Source organism: Ailuropoda melanoleuca, chromosome 16 (assembly GCF_002007445.2).
Source record: "Ailuropoda melanoleuca isolate Jingjing chromosome 16, ASM200744v2, whole genome shotgun sequence".
In the NCBI taxonomy this organism is placed as follows: Eukaryota; Metazoa; Chordata; class Mammalia; order Carnivora; family Ursidae; genus Ailuropoda; species Ailuropoda melanoleuca.
Window position 1 is genome coordinate 13479218 of NC_048233.1, and position 15610 is coordinate 13494827.

The following is a 15610-nucleotide window of genomic DNA, read 5'->3' on the forward strand; positions in this document are numbered from 1 at the left end:
ATCCTTCCAGACTTTAAAATATCACTTGCGTGCCTGTATTAACGTTTAGAAATATATTATTTTTTTTGGTGTTTTAACACAATGACATAAAACCTGGAAACAATTTATTGACTACTTATGTATCCAAGTGCTTTCTATTTTATTATCCCATTTAACCCTTGTAACATTTTTATGAGGAGAGGCATTGTTAGAATTTTAGTTTCATAGTCGAGGATACTGAGGCAAAGAAGGGATATATTATTGACCAGGTAACTTAGCTAGGAAATGATAGTACCAGTATTCAGAAAGGTATGTCTGGCTTCAGCTTTTGTGTTAAAGTGTTAAGAATTCTGCAGCTGCTTTGTTGTACACTTTATATTCATGTCCATGAAAGAAATCTACTACTTTCTTAACTTTTTAGTGTTCTTGAGTGAGGATTCTCCACAGTATTTTTTAAAAGCTATTTTCTTAGTGATGGATGTTGTATTTCTTTGTATTTTTTTAATTTAAAGTCAACAAATTGTTATTTAAGGAATTTCACATGTGACTCCTTCCACTGTCAATCACCCTAGTTCCTCCGAAGTCAGAATCATAATCTTCAAAATAACCCTTTTAAAAATAACTTTTGTTCAATCCACATTTGTCACTTTAAGTCAGTCCACAGTTTTTGTTGTTGTTGTTGTTTTTATGGGCTTCTTTGATTTCCACTTGAATATGGACATACTTCAAAAAGCCCCCACTTGAAAATTTTGGGATCCAGTTTCTTTAAGCAGCTTACTTTAGGGCCATGTTTAGATCTGCGTTGGTTCTCAATTTCAGAGATCCTCGAACATGAGTAAGTTCAAATCATATTCACCCCTAAACTATCACACCCTAGAATTATACAGATTGTTGGACTGTGCCAATACTTTTAAGTCCAGACATTGTGTTCTGAATTGAAAAGCCTAAAGAAAGAAGGCATCTTTGTTTCAAGTCAACATTAAAATTAGAATACTAATTCACTATAGCTGAGATTTCCCTTATATCCTGTGCTTTTAGTAATTCTGTAATCTTGGAGCCAACCTTCATGTTTATGAATGCTCTCATCACTTTAATCTTTTTTAGGTATCATATTCCTTCTTATCTGTATCAAAATATTGGAACAGTGAGTTCTGGATTACAAAAAAGGATTTGTTTTTCCCACTTGTCGAAGTCTTTGTCCACAAACTAAACAAAAACAATTTATATTTTTGCTGTTTTGGTGCAGCAGTAGGTATCCTGATATGTTCCTTTTTAAAAAAATGTTAGTGTATCTTTTTTTAAAAAACTTTTTATTTTTATTTTTCAGAGAAGGGGGTAGTGGCAAAGGGAGAGAGAATTTTAAGCAGGCTCTGCACCCAGTGCAGAGCCCAATGAGGAGCTTGATCTCAAAACCCTGAGATCATGACCTGAGCTAAAATAAAATCAAGAGTTGGACGCCTAACTGACTGAGCCACCCAGGTGCCCCAGTATGTAGTATATCTTACGATATCTCAGAATGTTTTTGGCGTGTCAAAATGATGTACAGCTTTTGCCCCTTTGCCTTTAAAAATGGTTATGACAGTGATGTCTTTTACCAGCTGTGTATGAGACTACTCACTGCTATATATTATTGCTAAGTCAGATATGTAAAAATGAATCTTCTTTTTGTTTAGTCTTTTTGTGATTATTAGAGAAGTTGAACATCTTATGTTTGCTGTTTTATGATTCCCTATTTATGATTTTTAATTTTTACTTTGAATTGTTTATCCTTTTTATTCACTATTAGGTGTTCTTTTTTATTCTGGATACTAATTCCGTATCACTGGCTATGTTTTTGAGTTTTCAAGTATTTCTCAAGATTTGTAGTTATTTTTGGTGCTTTCTGCACTTTGGAAATCTTTACTTCATATCTAGTCTGCTATTGTACTTGTATGCTCAGTTGCTATTTTGATCCATTTTCAATAATTTATTTCAAAATCCGCTTAATCCCTGTTAATTTGTGATGCTGTTCTGTTAGATACTGACTGTATTGCTTGTGTCTGTCTTCTGGGTAATTTATTGCACTCATCTCTCAATACTTAAGATAATTACTGCTTGTCATATCCTCTCACATCTGAGAGGGCAAATATCATTTTTTTCTTTTGACTTTTAGTTTTCTTCTTATTTTGCCATTTTTTTACAGATTAATTTCAGAAGTTTGTTATGATATACAAATAATTAGGTAACATTTTGGCTAGGATTACTTCTAATAAGTTTCATCCAGGAAGAATTGATAATTTTCTACCTCAAGCCTTTTTTTTTTTTTTTAAAGATTATTTATTTATTTATTTATTTTTTTGACAAAGAGACAGCCAGCGAGAAAGGGAACACAAGCAGGGGGAGTGGGAGAGGAAGAAGCAGGCTCCCAGCAGAGGAGCCTGATGTGGGGCTCGATCCCAGAACGCCGGGATCACGCCCTGAGCCGAAGGCAGATGCTTAACGACTGCGCTACCCAGGCACCCCCTACATCAAGCCTTATGTCCAACATAGTTCAATATTTTACATATTTTTATAATTGAATTTTTTCATATATGTTAATGTTTCTAGGTAGCTTTTTCTTGCTGTTCTGAAATAAATGTTTTCTTCATTGTATCTTCTTACTGTGTTTGAGCTCTTACTGCTTTGGTGTAAGATGTCTAGAACAATATTGAGTATATTACCACACTTTTTGTTTTTGCCTTGAATGGAAATAGCTGTGGTGTTTTACCACTAAATATAAAGTTTCCCATTGGTTTGAAGTAGCCTTTATCAGCATAAGGAGCAATCTTTATCTTCTTAATTTTCATTTGTATCAGTGAATGAGTGTTGAAACATATTCAATGCCTTTTCAATATCTGTTGAAAAATGAGTTAATTTTTATAACCATTTTGAGTTGTGAATGAATTTTTAGCTATGCTTATTTTTTTAATTATTAGAGGTGCTTAAAATGATGAATAAGTGCAGTTTTGGGTAAAAAAAAATTATCTCTTCTTTCAGTAGCTAACCAGGCATATGAGGATAAAGGAATTTGAAGAAAATGTGTAGTTTCTTGTCTCCTGGCCTTAAAAACCCAACATAGAAAGTCTCAGTCATGTCCCATAGACTGTTCTTCTAGTCTCTTCAAGGGCTGTTCTTTGCACAATATATTTTTTAAGTCAACTGCTATGCCTTTAACAGCAATAGGACTAATCATATTTCTTCTCTTCCCCAGGAGAATAACTCCAGAGTCTTAATTTCAACATTAAAAAGATGATATAAAATATTGAAGAGAAAGATATAATAAATATTTGAAATACCAAAATGAAGTCCTTGATCTGAATATGTGAATCTTCTAAGAGAGTGTGGCAGCTCAGTCTATTTATTATTGTATCTCTTTGGAATCTTTCTTTTTCTTTTCTTTCCTTTTCTTCTTCATTTTGTAAATTCTGGAGGCTCTAGGCTCTATTAAATATTTTCATGTGGCAGAGAGCCAGATTTCAATGGCTCTGAACTCAGCATGTTCCTGTTGCTTAGCAACTACTTGTGAAGTCTTGTGGATGTAACTGAATTATAAATAGGGTTATGAGCAGAAGTGAAATTGAAATTGTAAAGAAAGGCATACTCTTTCCCTCTCTCAGCTGAATTTGAGTAATTCTTTATGCAGAGTCATTTTTTAGAAATCTGGTTTATAAAAATTAGTACTAACCCTACCAGGAAGACTGACTTAAAAAAGGTTCTGTAGAGGTTTTGTTTATAATGACACATTTGAAAGCGTGATTTTGATTATTAAAAATAATATGTTTTGGAGCCATGGTAGTTAATGGAAAATAGAGAACTTCTCCTAATTTTCACAGTCATTCATATAGAAAGATATCCATGCATTGTATTACTGCCTCCATTTCTCTTCCACATTTATATTAAAATCTACGTGAGGTAACTCTTTAATCTTACAGAATGTTTTTGTACTTTTAATCACATTGTTTCTTTAGAGTATCTTAAAAATTGTCTTGTAATAGTGACCATGTGGGTATTTGATAAATACTGAATACATGAAAAAACCCAATCTACCTTTATAATTTCTCAGTAGAACATTTTGGAATGGAATTTATTAAAATTTTATTTAAGAATTCAAAACTTAAAGAATCCTTTCAGGTCTTCTAATTTAATTTCTATTTATTCCAGATGGAAAACTTTAGACCTAGAGGTGTTATTAAATGATTTATCTAAGCCAACAGTCCTCTGCACATATGTGCTTTTTCTGCATTAGTTTCTCTTACTCATGCAGATCTAGCAGCTCTTTTTTTTTTGCACTCATATTTCATTAGTTTACACAAAATTCAGTTGTATTCAATAACTTATAATAAAAATATGCAACTGAATTCAGTAACAAGCACAACCAATATGAACAGGTTTAGGTGAGAACAGAAGAACATGAGATCTCAGTGTATTTGTGATCATCAGTCAGCCAGAGAGATATTGGTTCATTTGCTATGATGGTTAGGAGGAGAGAGGTTAAGAGAATTTCCAAAATATAGTGTTTTTTGGTTAGATCTCTGCAGATTTTTTTTAGGTTCTAGAAGATGAAACACGGTGATAATTCATGGTTTGGGGTGGAGGAACTCCGTATCTTCTTAAATGGCATCATGAACTGTTGATAATAATAGCTTCTGACAGTCCAACCTGTGAAAGTAAGCTTCTTAGGAATATTTGCTAAAACAAGTAAATGGTATTTTTATGCATCATTAGTGAGAAAAATTTTAGAATGGGAATGTAATTTTTCTTAGTTTGCTCCACGGGTGTGTGCTGGTCCATTCTGAGTTGTATGCCCAGGAGAGATCTTGTCATCAAAAGCATAACTTTTTTCTTAAATTCTGACTGAAGAAAGATAGATTTGTAAAGATAGAAATTTGATCTTTTTCTTATTAGACAAAAAAGGTGTGGTAACTGTAATTCTCATTAGATCTACAAGGAGGGATAACATACCAACAATACTGCTTTGCTATAGAAAAGAAAAATAATAGGTACAAAGAGGAATTTGAGTTTGCCTCAGGATATGAAAGATTAGGGTTCTTCCTTTAGTTATGTTCATTATTAAAACTACAGTTTTGTACACATAGGCTAGGGCCCCAGAACATGTGGCTCTCAGCTGACATTTTAAACTCCTGTGAGTTCTTGAGGGGAGAGGGCCAAGAGAAGGAGAGGAGAATGGGGAAGTGAAAGGTAACGTTTCTGGAACTATCTAAACTTCTCCAGTGCGTTTTAGTTGCTGTACTAATTAATTAACACTGAGGTGTCATTGATTATTCAGTACCCCCCAGAATTCAGATTGGTATGTGGTAAGATGTATGGCTATTTTGAATAATGTTCTACAAACATGCTTTTTCTGTTCTCTTGAAATAAAACTGGTGAATATAAGTGCAGTTTCAAAAAAAGTATTATAGCTGCTTTAAGTAATATTTAAGAAAATATGAAATGCTGAGATTTATATTTAAAATAATATTTTATTTATGTATCTAGAATTATAAAATAATTTTTCTCATTTGTAGTACCTTGGTACCAAATTTGACCCATTTGTTATGTTCTCCCACAGAAATTGCAACTCATATTGTCTTCCTTTGTGATGAGGATTATAGTTTACTTGTTAAGATAAGTAAACAAGATCTGTGTACATACAAGATTTAAATTGTCTTGAAGATGCGAATGCAGTTGTAGTTAGATTTTGGATATCCAGGTTACATGTGAGTATCACAGTAAGAAACGTAAATAAGTCAATAAGCTCAATTACTTTTCCACTCAGACCAGTGTTTAAAAGAACAGCATTTATGCTTTCAAAAGCTTGGTTAAACTTTATCTTAAAATCTAGCTATCTTTAAATGTTTAGATTAAAAGGATATATTTCCAGTTTGCTCATTTAATTTTATATTGCTCATGTTTCTCCATTCTTCACCAGAGTTCTTTCTGTTACTTAAAACTTTTATGTTCCAATATGTTTTCAAAGGATTGTTTCTAAGCTTTATTTATGATTAAAATAAGTCCTTTACATATAATTTTCAAAGTTAAATTTTCTGTATAGTATAAACTAAACTTTCTGGTATCAAATATATGAATTCACTTTGTATTTTGGATAACAAATAGTGACCAAAGAAAACATTTAAAAAGTAATTTGCCGTTTCATTAAAATACATTGATGGCAAGTTTGATGTAAGAAGTACATAAAACATGTACTTTGATAAATAGCATTTGTTTTAATGTGGCTGTCTAACCAGCCTTTTATTTCAGCAGGTATCATTTTAATTTCTTGAAATTAAAAAGCTTTTTTTTTTTTTTCCTCATCACTCCCTCCCCTTTTATGACTTGGTTATTTCTTACTAGCCAACAGTATTTGTAGTTACTGCATAAGACTGCACAATGTTTGTGATCTTTAGGAATTAAAATGTATTACAGGGTAAATTTGTAATGTACAAAGAAACATGTATATTAAGCACTATTAGGTTGGAAAGTTTAGAATGATGAAAATAGGTTTTGTTATCTGGAATAACAAAGGAAATGTTAGGCATTGTCAACTTTAGCATTATCCCACTGTAGGCAAAATTGAAAAATCAAAAATATCAGTATTATATAGATTATAATTTTACATGTTAATTTAACTTTTACTTGACAGGAACAATAATTTTTCTCAGTAACAAATTAATTTAAGGAAAACAATTACTGAATGCCTACTGTATGAAAGACACTATTGTTTGTTAGAACAAGTTTGTTTTAAAACAGAATAAGGCATAATCCCCACTCTGTTTAGAGATCTACATTGATAAATTATTTAATCTTTGTATTTTTAATACACAGTAAATGGTCTTTTTCCCGTAACTCAGATTCCTAAATTATTTCAGGGAAAAAGTGATAGGAAAAAATGCAGTGCTGTTCAGACTTTGTTAGATTTTACAGAGCCTTTAATGTTTTAGAGCTGTGATTAAAATGCCTCATCATTCTCTTGAAGAAAAGTGCTTAAACATGTATGTACATATACGCACACATACACCTATATATAAATAAAATAATATGAACAATGACATGTAATTTGAAGTGACCTGTAGTTCAGTGTTTATTTTTTCTTTAATTGCCGTCTAGTAAGAAAAGATGCCAAGTTAATACTTTAGATGATGAAATGCAAGACACATCTTCCCCCCCCCAAAAAATAAAGTTTTTGATGGTAGTTTTGCTTTTATAGTCACATCTATTCTGGGATTTATACTAGTGTGTTCTATTTTTAGGCTGTTGCCAGGCAGATTTAAAATTTCTCCTTTTATGGTTGTCCAACTTCTAGCTTTCTGACTGGTTACATGAACCTGCTTTCTTTAGCCAACCACAGTGACTATGCAAACTGTATTTTAGTTTCTGTTGCTATGAGAGAACTGATAAGATGGCTGCAGTGGGCTCCCTTTGGGTATGTTCATTATTGTAGAGAAGATTGTCATTATATAAAAATAAGCAAAAGTGAATTTCTTTCAAAATGATATTTTGTGTTTTGAAATATGAAATCAAACTAAACAAATTTTATAAGGCTTGAAAAATGCCTCTCATGTCAGATTTGATTAATTTTAATGGTGCTATGTATTGCACTTTTTCTGAGGCAGCATTATATGTAAGTGGGTATATATTGTTACTTTTTATTAGTAAACAGGCATCCTGAGTCCCCAAAGAAGGGTTGTCCTCTGTATGTACACCTGCTGTATGTGAACCTGCCAACATGTTAGTTTGCAGTTCTGTCAAAAATACTGTCTTTGCTTCCTAAAAGGTTAATTTAGGTTTTTTTCCTTAATTTTATTTATTGATTTGAGGTAGAGAACATGAGAGAAAGAAAAAGCAGGGAGAGGGAGAAGCAGACTCTCCGCTGACCAGGGAGCCCAATGTAGGGCTTGATCCCAGGATCCTGAGATCATGACCTGAGCTGAAGGCAGATGCTTAACTGACTGAGTCACCCAGATGCCCTGTAATTTAGTTTTTAATTTAAGAAGTATTTTAGATATTAGTTATATAGTTCATCATTCTTTTAGCCAATATTACTAAGTGTGTACTATATGCCAGACACTATATACTTATTAATATTGTATCAGAATACTTAATTTTCATTCTTTTGTTAAATCACCTCTGAAGCACATCATAATGATACGAGCATATTTTAAAATGGTTTCCGACAACAGAGTTGTGGACCCTTAAAATGTTTTAATCTTATAGTAGACATACGAGATGTGCCAAATTGTTTTGTTATTAAAGTCCATTTTAATAATTATTTCCAAAAAGGTGCATTTAAAGTATTGGAAAATGTAGTAATGGTGGCAAGACCATCATTTTGAATAAAGACAGTGTTGATAAACTGTGACAAAGCTTTATGTAACTCCAGAAAGTTCACTAAGTATACCTCATTTTAAAACAAATCTATCAACGTTCATTACATATAAGGTTTTTTTGATAGTGCCAGTTTGTAATAGGAGCAAATACTTCTGTTTTACTTAAGACTTTCTAGTTCTTTTGTTAATTTTCCATGTGTAGAAGATTTTATTAATATACATACATGGAGTGTTTGTCCTCACCATGGTCAGTACTGTTTGATTTTTTTTTTTGCTGATAAAGTTTTATTTATTTATTTATTTATACCATATATGAGTATCTCATGCCCATTATTATCCTGTGGTATAAACATACTAAAGAGGGGCGCCTGGGTGGCACAGCGATTAAGCGTCTGCCTTCAGCTCAGGGTGTGATCCCGGCGTTATGGGATCGAGCCCCACATCAGGCTCCTCCGCTATGAGCCTGCTTCTTCCTCTCCCACTCCCCCTGCTTGTGTTCCCTCTCTCGCTGGCTGTCTCTATTTCTGTCAAATAAATAAATAAAATCTTAAAAAAAAATACTAAAGAATAGTTCTATTTAGAGCAGGGAAAAAGAATAACTGGTTTATTTAAGCTTAGCACAGGAGAATAAGGCTGCCGTTATTTTATGTATGTTGCCTTTCATCACTGGTATGATTATAGATATACTTCTTGACCTAGAAATGTAAACTCTCTAAAGTATAACCCAACGTTGAGGTCTCTTGGTATCATTGTTTTGTCTGTGTTGAAAGTGTGGCCTTGTACAGGAGGGTTTGATTAAAAAAAAAAAATAACTGTAGTTCTGATATTTCTTTTTTTAAAGAACAGGTTTGAGATACAATTCATATACCATACAATTCACCTGATAAAGGTGTACAGCCCAGTGGTTTTAAAACTGAGGGTTTTAGAGGGGAGTGGGTGGGGGGATGGGCTAGCCCAGTGAAGGGTATTAAGGAGGGCACGTATTGCATGGAGCACTGGGTGTTATACGCAAACAATGAATCATGGAACTTTACATCAAAAACTAGGGATGTAATGTATGGTGACTAACATATCATGATAAAAATAAAAAATATATTTACATAGTTGGGCTGCCTGGGTGGCTCAGTTGGTTGGGTGCTGGACTCTTGATTTTGACTTAGGTCATGATCTCAGGGTCATGGGATGGAGCCCTCCACACTTGGCGTGGAGTCTGCTTGAGATTCTCTCCCTTTCCCATTGTCCCTCTCCCCACTTGCGCACGTGCTCCTTTTTAAAAATCTTTTTTTATAAATCTTTTAAAAAATATTTTATTAGTTATTTGAGAGGGAGAGAGAGAGAGAGAGAGACAGCATGAGTGGGGAGGAGAGAGAGAAGTAGGCTCCCTGCTGAGCATGGAGCCTGACACGGGGCTCCATCACAGGACCCAAATATCATGACCTGAGCTGAAGGTAGAGGCTTAACGACTGAGCCACCCAGAGGAGCCCCTAAATAAATAAAATCTTAAAAACAAATTTTCAGAGTTTGCGTATATTACAATTAATTTTACAACATTTTTATTGTCCTATGAAGAAACCCTATACCCTTTAGCAGCTAGTTTTCATTTCCTCCCCAGTTCCCCAATCCTTGGCAACCACTAATGTGCTTTCTGTCTTTACAGATTTGCTTATTCTGGACATTTCATATAAATTGAATCATTCAATATGTAGCCTTTTGTGACAGGCTTCTTTTACTCAGCATATTTTTAAGGTTCATTCATATTGTAATAATTATCAGTACTCATTTCTTTTTATAGCAAAATAATATTCCATTGTATGGATATACCACATTTTATTTAACTGTCAGTTGTTGGACATTTAGGTTATTTTGGCTATTATGAATGGTCGCTTTTTGGCTATTTCTGTGAACATTCGTGTACAGGTTTTTGCGTGGACATACATTTTTATTTCTTTTGGTTATATAGCTAGGAGTGGAATTGCTAGATCTTATGCCAACTCTATGTTTAACATGTTGATGAACTGCCAGACTGTTTCCCAGAGCAGCTGCTTCCTTTTACAGTTCCACCAGCATTATATGAAGTTTCCAGTTTCTCTACATCCTTGCTAACACTTGTTATATTCTCTTTGATTATAGCCATCGTGATGTGTGTATAGTGTTATTTCATTGTGGTTTTGATTTGCATTTCTCTGATGACTAATGATAATAAGCATCATGTTTATTTTTTATTGGTATATTTTGGAGAAATATCAAGTACTTTTCTCATTGTTAAATTGGGTTATTTGCATTTTTATTATTGAGTTTTAACAGTTTTTTGTGTCCTAGTAGGTACAAGTCTCTTATAAGGTATGTTATTTACAGATATTTCCTCCCCTTGTGTGAGTTGTTTCACTTTCTTTATGTGTCATTTGCAGGATAAAAGTTTTTAAATTTTGATGGAAGTCCAGTTAATCTTTTTTTTTTTTTCTTTCATTGCCTATTTTCTTTGGTCAAATATAAGAAACTATTGCCTATTCTAAGATTTATATCTATGTCTTCTTTTAAGATTTAAAACTTTAGGTCTTAAATTTAGGTCTTTGAGCCATTTGAAGTTAATTTTTATATATGATAAGAGAAGAGGAGTCCAAATTCATTCTTTTGCATGTGGCTGTCTAGTAGTCCCAACAGTATTTGTTGAAAATATTATTCTTTCTTCATTGAATGGTCTTGGCACCCTTATCAGATATTATTTGACTGCAAATAAATGTGAGGATTTATTTCTTGACTGAGAGATCTTTTCCATTGATTTATATGTCTGTCCTTTTTGCTAGTAGTACCACACTCACAGGATTACTGTAGCTTTGTAGTTAAGTTTTGAAAAATATGAAGAAAGAGTTTTTCAAGTGTTGTTTTTCTTTTTCAAGATTGTTTTGGCTATTTTGGGTCCCTTGCATTTCCATATGAATTTTAGGATCAGTTTGTCAATTTCTGCAAAGAAGAAAGCTAGACTTTTAATAGGGATTACTTTGAATCAGTAGATCAGTTTTGCGTATTGGCATCTTAATATTAAGCCTTTTGATTCTGGAGTATGGATTGTCTTTGTGTTTATTTAGGTCTTTAATTTCCTCAACAATGTTTTATAGTTTTTCAGAGAATGAAGTTTTGTATTTCTTTTTGTTAAGTTTGTTATTTTTGATGCTATTGTAAATAGAATTGTTTTTTATTTTTTTTATTTTTTTTTAAAGATTATTTATTTATTTATTTATTTGACAGAGATAGAGACAGCCAGCGAGAGAGGGAACACAAGCAGGGGGAGAGGGAGAGGAAGAAGCAGGCTCATAGCGGAAGAGCCTGATGTGGGGCTCGATCCCACAACGCCAGGATCACGCCCTGAGCCGAAGGCAGACGCTTAACCGCTGTGCCACCCAGGCGCCCCTAGAATTGTTTTTTAAATTTCACTTTTGAATTGTTCATTGCATCTGTATAGAAATTCAATAGATTTTATATATTGATCTTGTATCTTGCAACCTCCTAAACTCACTTACTAGTTCTCATGATTTTTTAGTGGATTCTTCACAATTTTCCGTATACAAGATTTTGTCATTGAAAAAGAGATAGCTTTACTTTGTTCTTTTTAAGTTAGATGCCTTTATTTCATTTTCTTGCCTAATTGCTGGCTAGTACCTCTAGTCAATGCTGAGTAGAAGTGTTAAGAGCAAGCATTTTGTTTTGTTCTTGATCTCAGGACAAAAGCTTTCTGTCTTTCACTGTTAAGTATGATGTTAGTTGTGGGCTTTTCCTAAATTCCCTTTTTAAGATTGAGGAAATTGCCTTATAGTTTGTTGAGTGAATTCTGTTATTTGCTAAGATGACTTATGGATAAATTACTTTTAAAAAATAATTGAATATTTAGGATACTGCTGGTAGTATTGTTGTGGCCAATATATGAACCAGTCTGCAGGTTGGGTAAAATTAAGAGTCAACTATCAGATTGCATTTACTCTGTTGATAGTCTTTAGGAATTATATGGAATGATTTCTCCATTTTCAAAGAGAGAAGAAAATTGTGGCAAATACCATATACAGTTTACTCTTGAAAAATGTGGTTGATAGGGTGCCCATCCCAAATGCTGTAAAGAATCTGCATATAACTTTTCACTTCCCCAAAACTTAACTACTAATAGTCTGCTATTTACTGGAAGCTTTTCTGATAACATCAACAGTCAATTAGCACATATTTTTTATTTTATATATGTTATATATTGTATTTTTACAGTAAAGCTAAAGAAAAGGAAATATTATTAAGAGAATCATAAGGAAAAGAAAATTTACAGTACTGTACTCTAAAAAATTTGCACATAAGTGGACCTGTGCAGTTCATATCTGTGTTATTCAAGGATCATCTGTTGTTTATTTATTGCTTAACATTCTGAGAAAATAGAACACCCCATGGTAGCAAAATTTAAAGGATGAAATGTATAAGAAGGGCAATCAATGCTAACAAAAACAACTTTGTACTGAATTGGGTGTCTGGTTGACCTTACCAAGCTAAAATTACTGTGTAAAGACATGTGTCATAGCAGCATGATTATTGATGTATTCATTCAGGTCATATGTAAACATGAATTGATGTAAGTTGTCACTTAAATAAATGAGAAAAGAATATGACTTGGTATAGTTTCTGACATGTAATTATCCCTTGATAAGTATCAGTGTCTTTCTCCTTTTAAAGTATGTTGTTTAGTTAACAAAAAGGGGAATTTATAATATACAAAAAGTATAAGGCATGCCTAAAAATAATAAACATCAAGTTCAAGATTATGCTTAATTTTGTGCTAAGGAGTTGGGAATGGGAAGGAGAGCATGCTGTCTGGCAGTGTTATACTGAGGGCTTTGTTTTTTATTTCTAATTGTTTTGTTTCTTATCTGGCTGATGGGTACACACATGGTCATTATATTTTGCATGTTCACAGTATTTTATAATGAAAACTGAATTATAAAAGAGCATTAGTATAGCTAGACATTTGTAAAATAATATAAACTTTGAGCTAGAATGGAATTTAGCAAGCATCTGGTCTGATCTCAGTTTTACACTTGAGATAAAATCTAGAGAAGTTAGAGTGATTTATCCTATCTCCACTGTTACACTAATGTTAGAAGAGATAATTAAGTAGACCCAGTTTTGTTAGTTTAGAAATCCTTGGTAGGGCAAGCCTTTTATAATTATGTATTTTTAAAGCATGGTAGATTATATGATAGTTCACCATTATCCTTTCTTCCTGTAAGAAGACTACATATTTGTGCCTTTTGCCATGTGACATGAAGTGTTTTCCAGTGGTTGTTTTTTACTTCTCCACCCCCTTAATGTCTAATGTGGCTTCAACCAATAGACTGTGCGTGAAAGTGGTGTATACTGTGTCTAAGAGATAGCTTTAAAACTCTGGTATATTGTATGGTTCTGTCATTGTGGTCCTTTCCCTTTGCCACAAGGCCTAGATTTGGGGTGAGGGCGCTGCTCCTTCAGCCTGTCACCTAGAAAGAAGAATGTTGTTAGCCAGTCAATATTACTTAGTGAAAGCTGGCTAATAAACAGAAAGTAAGCTTTCACTCTTTCTCCTTAGGTTAGGTCACTAAGAAAAGTTAGAGCTATTTCCTGGCATTTGAAGGATATACATCTTTCAACTTCTTATAAATCGTTCTGGGTGTTTTAATTCACCCAAGCAAACTGTGAAAAATACATTTGGACAACTGGTTTAAAATCCTGAAGAAATTAATACATGGACTTCTGTAACTTCACTATTACGTGCATAGGTGGTAGAGTTTGGTGAGTGGGCCAAGCTAGTGGATAGGGCCCTGATGAATAAAATAACTGGCTCATTTTCTAAGGGGGTGTAATTTGATAAATGTATTCTAAAATTGCATTTGTTGAATCAGGTCAGTTTGTTTTAATTTGCCTGTATAACAGAATGATCCTAGAAATACACTTGGAAAAGTGATTTTAGGGCATCTTGCATTTTTTCATGTAGAGTACCCTAGAATTTCTCAAAACATAGCAGTGAATGTATAGCAAGTTAGACTGTAGCGACCATTCGGTTTTGATGTAACCAAAATTGCAAGATATGATTTGATCCTACTTTGTCCAAGGAATTGTTGGTACAGCAAACCCCATGTTTCCTTTGTTGATTATTTTTTTAAAAATTTAGTTTGGAGATATTTCATTTTGATACTCCAGCTGGTATCTGTAGGTTGATGACAGATAGAAGGGATTCTTCATTGAGGTGTTAAATATTATGATCACTTAATCACTTAATACTGAATGAGTGTTAGATAACAGATTTCACCAATTAATATTTTTTTTAAAGATGGTAGGATAGCTATTGAAGGTGTTTTTATGCAATTGAGAGAAGAATGATAACATTAGTAGAACTGAAGAATTGTGAACTAAAGGGAATTCTGGATCCTAAAGTAAATATTGTGAGTGCTTTGTGAGTGACTGGGAGAGAAAACCTATAGGAAGCAAGAGAATATGGAAACATGATGAAAATATTTGTGGGATTTTAAAAAGTAGTGAGAGTAATGATTATGTTTTACTGAAGTTTTAGAAAAATAACTATTAACAGAAATGTATCCAATTATTTAAGATAAAAATTTAGAAAGTCTTTATACTAAATTTGTGCAGATAAGTATCAACGTGCATGGACCTTTGCATTTTCAGGTTTACCAGTCTCATTAATGGGTTGTGAACAGTGAAGTAGATTTAAATATTTATTGTGCAACACATTGCCTATTCTTTATGATTTTATTTTCAGGACTGTTACAGAATTCTCAAGTAAAATTTGGGTGTGTGAAATAAAATCACACTTCTCAATGGAGAATGGGTTCTTAAAGAATCAAGTAGCAGAGTTGTGTTTCTGAAGAGGCTAGGAATTGTGAGCATAAAGTGATTATTTAAGAGTAAATTATTATTAGTCAGTTCTGTTGACCCGTATTTATTTAAGCCATTTAAGGAAAACTCAAATTTGAATAAAAATTATTTCCAGCATCCCATTATTCAGAATAATATTACACTAATGCCGGTTAACAGCATGAATGTACTTGGCGTGCTTTTGTCAAAGATAGAAATGTCAAGTCCGCTTAAATGGCTTTGCTTCATATTTTGCAAGTTTGTGCTAAGTTTCATTTTTAAGTACACTTCATCAGGTATCCATAACTTTGAAGTAGGATAGTGTTTGTGTGTGTCTGCATATGTTTTGAATTAACAATCCAGGTACTTCCTATTGTTCTGTTCACTGTTCTTGGAAAGCAGTAGAACAGACC

General features: G+C 33.1%; 1 protein-coding gene and 1 non-coding gene across 5 annotated transcripts in view; one reads left to right on the forward strand and one right to left on the reverse strand.

Moving 5' to 3' along the window:
• Positions 1-15610, forward strand: part of ATF7IP (activating transcription factor 7 interacting protein) — a 121191-nt gene that overhangs the window by 31322 nt on the left and 74259 nt on the right. The gene's annotated exons all lie outside the window — the stretch shown is intronic.
• LOC117796854 lies at positions 1088-1205 on the reverse strand. Its single transcript, XR_004621559.1, has one exon. It is a non-coding gene; the product is annotated as a small nucleolar RNA SNORA40 (small nucleolar RNA).